This window comes from Zingiber officinale, chromosome 2B (assembly GCF_018446385.1).
Source record: "Zingiber officinale cultivar Zhangliang chromosome 2B, Zo_v1.1, whole genome shotgun sequence".
Classification (NCBI taxonomy): domain Eukaryota; kingdom Viridiplantae; phylum Streptophyta; class Magnoliopsida; order Zingiberales; family Zingiberaceae; genus Zingiber; species Zingiber officinale.
In genome coordinates, this window is record NC_055989.1 from 83,722,271 (window position 1) to 83,731,318 (window position 9,048).

The window sequence follows — 9,048 nt, forward strand, 5'->3', positions numbered from 1 at the left end:
CTCCATACTTGGACTTTTCCCGTGCCAAGTCTCCATACTTGGACTTTACCGAATCAAGTCAACTCAAGGCGGGTCAACCAGGTCAACCTTGACCGTAGGTTGCACCCACAATCTCCCAAGTTTGTATTCTTGTCAAACATCAAGATACAACTTTTCTATTCTCGTCAAACATCAAAATACAACTCGAGTCAGGTCAACTCGAGTCAGGTCAACTCGAGTCGGGTCAACCAGGTCAACCTTGACCTAAGGTTGCACCAACAAATTTCTCTATTTATTACTTTAGCTTGACCATTGCTCTGTGGATAAGCCACAGAAGTGAAGGCCTACATGATATCATATTCCAAACATCATTCTCGAATCCTTCTACCTTGGAACTACCTTCCATTATCAGAGACCAGCTTATATTGAATACCAAATCTGCAGATAATATATTTTCATAAGAATTTAATAACCATTTGCTTAGTTATTTTGGCTAAAAGCTTGGCTTCCACCCATTTTGAAAAATAATCTACAACTACCAATAAAAATCTCTTCTGAGCGTGTGTCAAGGGAAAAGGCTCTACTATGTTCATACCCCATTGATCGAATGGGCAAAAAATAATAGAGATTTTAAGCAACTCTGTAGGATGATGCGGGATATTCTGATGCTTTTGACAAGATAAACAAGTCCTTACTAGTTGAGCTACATCAGTCTGTAAAGTAGACCAAAAATATCCTGCCAATAATATTTTATGAGCAAAAGACTGACCTCCTATATGATTTGACCACAAAAACCTTGATGCGCTTCTTGTAAAATGTACTGTATATCATCTAACCCAATGCACTTGAGTAAAGGACAAGAGAAGGCTTTCTTATAAAACTGATCTTCGATCATAGTGAACCTACTAGCCCTTTTCTTAAACAAATGTGCTTGTTCCTCGTCAAGGTTGAGTACCTTGCTGTAAAAATAAGATGATTAGTGTTCTCTAGTCGCTTTGTAGCTCCAAATCGGCCTGCCACTCAATGCAAGATACTAATAATGTTTGCTCAACAAGCTTATCCAAATTCTAAGAAATTACGACAGAGGCTAATTTAGCTAACTCATCTGCTGTTTGATTGTCTAAATGAGGAATCTTCTATATAATTACTTCCTGAAATTCAGCCTTCAATTTATCAAATGTCTCTGCATATAATTTGAACCATGCATTGTTGATCTCAAAATTGTCGAGTAGTTGCTAAGCTGCCAGCTGAGAATCTGAATAGATTAAGACACTGGCAGCTCTCACGTGTCGAGTAGTTTGTAATCTAGCTATTAATACCTCATACTCTGCTTTATTATTAGTGGCCCAATAATTTAACCAAACGAATAATTGCATTCAATCTTCCCTGGGTGATATAATAAGCATACCTATCCCACAACCCTGTCGGGTAGAGGATCCATCAACATATATCTTCCAAGTCTCCTCAGTTTCAGGACCTTGCACTTCTGTGATGAAATTAGCTAGGGCCTGAGCTTTGGTGGCTACTCGAGGTTGATATTATATGTCATACTCATTGAGTTCAGTTGTCCATTTGATCAATCTTTCAGGTGCCTCAGGGTTGACAAGCACACGACCCAAAGCATTATTAGTTAACACGATGATTGAATGCGATAAAAAATAAGGACGTAACCTTTGAATAGCTAAGACCAATCCATATGCTAATTTCTCGAGTGCGGTGTAACGACACTCTGCTCCTTTTAATAAATGACTCAGAAAGTATATAGGTTGTTATTCTCTTTCCTCTTGTCTCACCAACACTAAACCAATAGCATGCTCATTAGCTAATAAATAAACCCACAAAGTTTCACCCACTATTGGTTTAGCTAATATGGGCAGAGCAACCAGATAATTCTTCAGCTCCTCGAACGCCTTGTCGCAATCAACATCCCATTGAAACTTGATCGCTCGGCGAAGTATCTTGAAGAAGGGCAAACTCCGATCAGTCGATTGAGAGATGAAATGAGACAGAGCTGTGATTCGACCGGTCAGTCTTTGTGCCTCCTTTAAATTACGTGGGGAGCCATGTTTGTAGAGCTTGTACTTTGCTAGGATTGACTTCAATCCCTCACTCAGTGACTATATAGCCTAGAAATCTTCCACTTCTGGCCCTAAATAAGCATTTGCAAGGGTTAAGCTTGAGCTCGTACTGCTCAAGGTTTTACATGTTTCTTCTATGTCCGCACACATGCCTACAGCTCAAAGAGATTTGATGAGGATGTCGTCCACGTAAACTTCCATATTTCGTCCGATTTACTTTTGAAATACCTTGTTTATAAGTCGTTGATAGATATCCCCTACATTCTTTAGTCCGAACGGTATAATATTATAACAATAAGTACCTTCGGCGGTTATGAAGTTAACATTTTCCTGGTTCTCCTTGGCGAGCGGCACTTGGTGGTATCCTTGATATGCATCAATCATGCAAATGAATTCACAGCCGAAAGTAAAATCAACCACCTGATCGATGCGGGATAGAGGATAATAGTCCTTTGGACAGACCTTGTTGAGATCCCAAAAATCAATGCAAATTCGTCATTTGTTTCTCGGTTTAGATACCAAGACAACATTGGCCAACCAACTAGGGAATTGAACCTCATGAATGTAGCTTGCCTCTAGTAACTTGTCTACCTTTTCCTTAATGATCTTGTTCTGGTCGGCCCCAAAGTCTCGTTTCCTTTGCTTGACTGGACGAGCATCAGGATAGACATGGAGTACATATTCCATGACTGTGGGAGGCATGCCCGTTACTTCTTTGGACGCCCAAGCAAACACGTCACTGTTGCCTGTCAGACACTCTATCAGCTTAGCCTTAAGCTCACAAGCCAGGTCAGCGGTTATGTGAGTGGTGGCTTATGGTCGACCGGGTTGAATCTAGACTTCTTTTTCCTCATATACTAGAACGGGTAGCTTTTCTTGAATAGTATTGACTTCCATCCTCTACATTTTTCGAGCTGCACAAGCCTCTGTCTTCATTATCTCCACATAGCACTTGCGCGCTACCAGTTAATCTCCCTTGACGTCTCCCACTTGGTCATCCAAGGGAAATTTTATTTTTTGGAAAAAGGTTGAAACTACTATCCGGAATTCATTTATGGTTGGTCGACCCAAAATGATGTCAATGAACCTCACTATAAAGATTGATCAACGCGTTCTCATGAGGGGCTCCTCCCCTAAAGATATGACCAACTTTATCTGGCCGAGTGGCTGAACCTCATTGCCTGTGAATCCGTATAAATGAGTCACCATGGGCTGAAGCTCGCTCGAGTCTATTTACAGCTTCTCGAATGCTTGTTTGAAGATAATGTTAACTGAGTTGTTTGTATCAATAAAAGTAGGAGAAATATTATAATTGGCTATAACAACCTTAATTATTAATGCATCATCATGAGGTATCTCTACCCCTTCTAACCCAACTACCCACTCTGCACTACATTCGATCACATGAATGGCCAGATGCCGAGTGTGTGACTTGCTCGTTCGGTTGAAATCACCATCGTTTGGTCCTCCAACTATCATGTTGATATTACCCCGGGTGACGTTGTGATTTTTATCTTGCCGTTCTAAGGATTATTCCTGCTAAACTCGGGCGGGCACTTAAGCTTGCTCGGCTTGGGGATGAAATTCTCCCTGCCGCGGATCAATCACTCGGTAGTAAATCTTGAGCGGGCTATTTTGTCGTTGATACGGTTGGCAATTTGGGGTTAGGGAACGTTGAAGGTATCTGGGGTTGTTATTTTGTTGATTCAACAGAGTGTAACAATCTTCAATATTGTGAGTGGGCGTTCGTTGGTATGTCCACCACCTTCGTGGAGCTTCCCGAGGAGCTTCCACATGTTGTATGACCTGAGGTCGTAGTTTTTGATGGTAAATTTGGGGACCTGCTCGAGGTTCTCTTGGTGGGGGAGCAGGTTGTGCTGGTCAATCAACTGCTGGGGCAGGTGCAAGGGCGGTAACTTCCTTCTTCCAAGCAGCTTGCGCTTCTTCAATGTTGATGAATTCAGTTGCCCGGTTGATCAGCGGGTCAAAGGTTGTTGGAGGTCTGATTATGGCCCAATTTTGTCATAAATTGGGCATCAAACAATGAACTACCAAATCCTTCCTACACTAATGTAGCATAGAAATGACTCGAGTCGTCCGCCAACGAAAGCAACGATAGGATGACAATCTAGGATCGTTTGTTATTCCTATTCTTGGGGTTTTTAATATGAAAATAGGGGGGTTTGAATTTTAATTCTAAACCTAACAAATGAAAAGAGAAGCAAGTAGGAAATTAATCTAATGCTGTAATAAAATCTAACTAAGTGCAAATAATTAATCTACAACACATTGTCACACCACGCTATGGATTAACTATCAACACAATTAAACTAAGGAATGAAATGTCAAAACATTAAATGAAACCTAATCTAATAAATGAAAGGCAAGGTAAATAATAAAGCTAAACCTAACCTAACTACAATTGCAGAAAATAAAAGACAACATAAAGTAAAGTAAAGCAAAGCATTTAACGAACCCTAAAGCATTAAAGAAATCTAATTTAACCTGACCTAATTACATTCAATCAAAATTAGAACTTAACGAAATTGAACGAACAAGACAAAACAAGAATTAACCAAACTAAAATGCATCAAAATAAACCTAACTATTGGTTGAAGCAATTCATCGAGCACGTTGTATGCATGAAACTACTTAAACATACTACGTGCAATTTAAACATGGAAAATCAAGTTAATACAAGTATTCAACCACAAAACATCAACATAAGTAAACAAAAGCAATAAACATGAAAAAAACTAAGAATTCCAACCACAATCCCACACAACTTCTTCAAATACCAACGATTATCCTTCACCGTCACACGAAAGACCCAGCGATCGAACCCCGAAAGCCGATGGACAGTAGCTCACTACCGGTCATTGTTGACTTCGACAACGATGATGGGATGATACGAATCTTCCATCGAAGAACCCCCTCAAATGGAAGTTGACTGGAAAAATTGGACTGTCGCCACTCCTCTACCTCTGCCACCTGAACCCCAAACGGTGGAGCCTTGGAAAAGTGTCGGAAGGTGAAGGATCTCACCGGAGAACCCCTCCGGCAAGGTGGATGACCGGAATCGCTACCGAAGCTCGCTGCTCCCACCACTTGTGCTCGCTGCCGTCACCGCTGGAATTGAGAAGAAAAAGGATGGGTTGTGGAGGGTCGGTCGGCGATGGTGAAGATAAGGAGATGGCCGCCGGCCAGAGAGAAGGAAAGAAGAAGAGGACGAGGTGTGTGGGGGAAGCTTCGCGAGCCCTAGCCCACGACGAAGAAAATTGCAAACAGAAGGATCAGATGCTACTGTGTCGTCGCGTAAGTGAATAAGGGCAGAGTTTTCTCTCTTTCGATCTGGGTCGTCCATCCTTGTAAGGAAGATGGATGAAGATCTGACCATTTGATTTAGCTGACGAAGAGATGAGTGGTCCAGATCAAGTTTTCTTTTTGCTTGAATCCAATGGTGCATATCATTTCAGATCTGGATCAAAGGCAGGATGCTTTGATCTGGATGAAGGAATAAGATATCTCTTGATCTGGATCAATGATTCATATTAATTCAGCTTGATCTCCTCTGTTTGACCTCCAAATCAAGCCAAATTCGATCCGGCTCAACCCTAATCCATGACTCTTTGAATTTCTTATAAAATCACATAAAAATATGAAATTAAATTTTATAATTTGTAGGAAATTTATAATTAAGTCCAAATATATTCTACTCACAAACTATAATATAACCATAAAATTAAGCATGTGAGAAGGTAAAAATATCAAGAATAAGAGCTAAAATAATCAATAAAAATGCTAGTTATCAACTCCCCCACACTTATTCTTGCTCGTCTCGAGCAAACAAACAAAAGAAGAAAAATAACTAAAGATGCATTCCCCTAGTAATTCTCAATCATGCTTTAGCACATAGTGAAAAGAAAGTTACCTAGGATTGTCAAGTTCAAATGGCCAAAGCCTTCATGGATTCAATTCATACACTAATTAACAAGCATGATAACTTCAATCCATAATAGATAAACTGAAAATGATAACAAAATAAACTTCACAAGGTAAATGATGGTGGCTCTCCTCTAATATACATGTAACAGTATAGTTCACTCAAGCTACTTATGATTTATGCACTACCATAAGCTTGCTTTGCTTCTAATCTCCACCACTATATACATAAGAGTGCATAATAAAATAATGAAGGCATTATTTGAAATGTAAGGCAAACATGAATCAAGCAAATGATAGTGTAAGAGAAGAAATAAGGAACATAAAACAATGTAACGGTGGAAGATATGGACATATTAAAATGCTACATAGATGAGTACAAGAAAACTAATGGCCAAAAGATATCTCATTCAAACTTCCAAACTAGCTTTCAACAACTCAATAAAAATGTGAACAACCATTACTATAGCTTTTCACAATAAAAATCCTCTAATGATATACAATAAAATCTAAATTTTGCTACAATAAAGATTGTCACTAACAAAAAGTTCTACCACCTTTCACCAATACAATAAAAATGTGAACAACTCCTACTCTAGCATTTCACACTAAAAATTTACACATGATATACGATAATACCTCAATATCGCTAAAGTAAAAATTGTCACTCACAAAAATTCTATCATAAATGAATATAAAATAGCACAACATGTCAACACATTTTCCTTTTCTTTTCACTTATTTTTCTTCTTTTTTTTTTCTTTTTTTTACTATTTTTTTTTCTTTATTTTTCTGTACTGTTTTGATTTTTTTTATTATTTTTTTCAACAGGTTATGCAACAACTCAAAAATCACCCCTAAATAGCTCAACTAAAATAATAAAGAGCATGGTTTGTTGGAACAATCCCAATGGTCCGTGGGACCATGTGTTTTGGTATTTGGACAAAGAGTTTAAGTTAGGTTCACCCTTGTATTTGATATGTGTACTTGAGTTGTGCAGGATTGCAGGATACACATGTGACTCAGGTTGACGGCTTCGGGTCCGGTGAAGGATGGAGCATCCGAGGGACCGTGGACAGGGCAGCAAAGACAAGGGTCGAGGGAAGCGACTTCGAGACATACGCGAAGGATGACATTGGGGATGAGCCACGGGCTTGTATGCATCCGAGGGACGAGAGCAAAAGAGGAAGTAGGCTTGAAGGCAAAAGGTCAAGGTTGCGAAGGAAGCGTCAAATGAGTCGTAAGGATGAGGGTCCGAGTGCTGTGAGAGAATGTACTCGGTACCAGTCGACTGCATGTTTCATCAGTCGACTGGTGCAGTTGACTGGGAGCGAACAGAATGCTTCTGTTTGCTTAGCCAATGTGGAGCAGTCGACTGCTAGTTTTAGCAGTCGACTGGTATCGAGCAGTTGGGATGTAACGGTTGAATTTTCACAGAGGGCAGTCGACTACATGTTTTGGCAGTTGACTGGTAGGCGGGGTTTTCAACCCGTGGCCTATATAACCAAGCCTTGGGAGCTTGGTTATAGTTGACAAAATTGGACTTGGTTAAAGTCTAATTAGTAGTCTTTTGTGCTCAAGAGATCTTTATGTGCCAAAAGGTCTTGGTTGGAGTTGTGGTGAGGTTTCTCCACCCACAAGGAGGTTGAGCTAGCCGGAGTTTGCCGGGGACTAATCCACCGACAGATTGAGGGATCGTCCACCTTACGGACACGCCGTGGAGTAGGAGCAAGTTATCTCCGAACCACGTAAACGAACGTGTTAGCGGTTTGCATTTCCTTTCTTAGTTTTAGTCTTTCTACTTGTTTGTTTGTATTTCCGCTTGCGCACTAACATCGTAGAAAGAATCGATTATTTGGGGGTGTCATCTATCCAACCCCCCTTCTAGTCGGCCACCGATCTCTTACAAGTGGTATCAAAGCAAGGCCGCTCTCCATTGGACTAACCGCCAAGGAAGCAAAGATGACCGACTTAATTGAACTGCCAAAGCTTGAAGGTAAAGGCTTATGGGACATCACATATTGGATGATGAAGATGGAGGTCTTCTTCGACACGGATTGGGACACCATGATGGTGGTCAAAGAGTCGTTCGAAGTCCCGAAGGACAAGAAAGGGAAGAAGCTCATACCACGACATTAGACGGAGGAGCAAACCTCACGGTCAAAGGCAAACAACAAGGTAATATGTATATTAATTGATATTTTTCCTAATGACGTGATGAGTCGTGTAGGTAAATATGATAATGCCCACGATTTGTGGAACAAGATAAAGAAGGTTCAATGGGAAGAACCTATGCCTACATAAGAAGAAAAAGAGCCCAAGGAGATGGGCTTAATGACTCAAGATTAGGAGGAGCAACCGGAAGGTGACGAGCACTCAACTTCTGAAGAGGAGAAGGATAAAGAAATGTCATCCACTAGTGTGGTTGAGGATACATCCTCAAAGGTTGAAGAAGAATCCAAGACAAGTGAAGAAGAAGAAGAAGAAGTCTTGGAAATCAACCTAGTGAGCACCTCCAACGAAGCAAAATCAAAAGATCACATTGTGTGCTTCAGGTGCAATGAAAGGGGGCACTACAAAAGTAAATGTCCTATGGGTAAGAAGAAGGTATCTCCTAAACTCAATTCAATTCATTTTGAATCTAATTTGAGTTGTAGGAAGAAGAAGGAGAAAAAGCACATAGTGTGCTTCACGTGTGGTGAGCGGGGCCATTACCACACAAGATGCTCAAGGAAGGGAGAGTTTAAAAAGTTAGAGCATTTGAAGAAATGGGAGAAGAAGAGAAGCAAGAGTCAAGGGGGAGCTTCAAGGGTAAGGGAGGTATATCCTAACTTGAAGTTTAATTCAAATTTAAACTCCTCCATGCATGCTAGGAAAAATAATGATAATCATTATGTAGCAATAAAAAATGTTGGATTTAGATATCATGATAGAAGTAGGGTTAATGTAGATCAAAACCCTAAGGTATCCATTCATGATAACTCTAGAAACGTTAGACTTAAGGAGACCCAAGGCATAAATCCCAAGAAGGGGAGACACATGCCTAGAA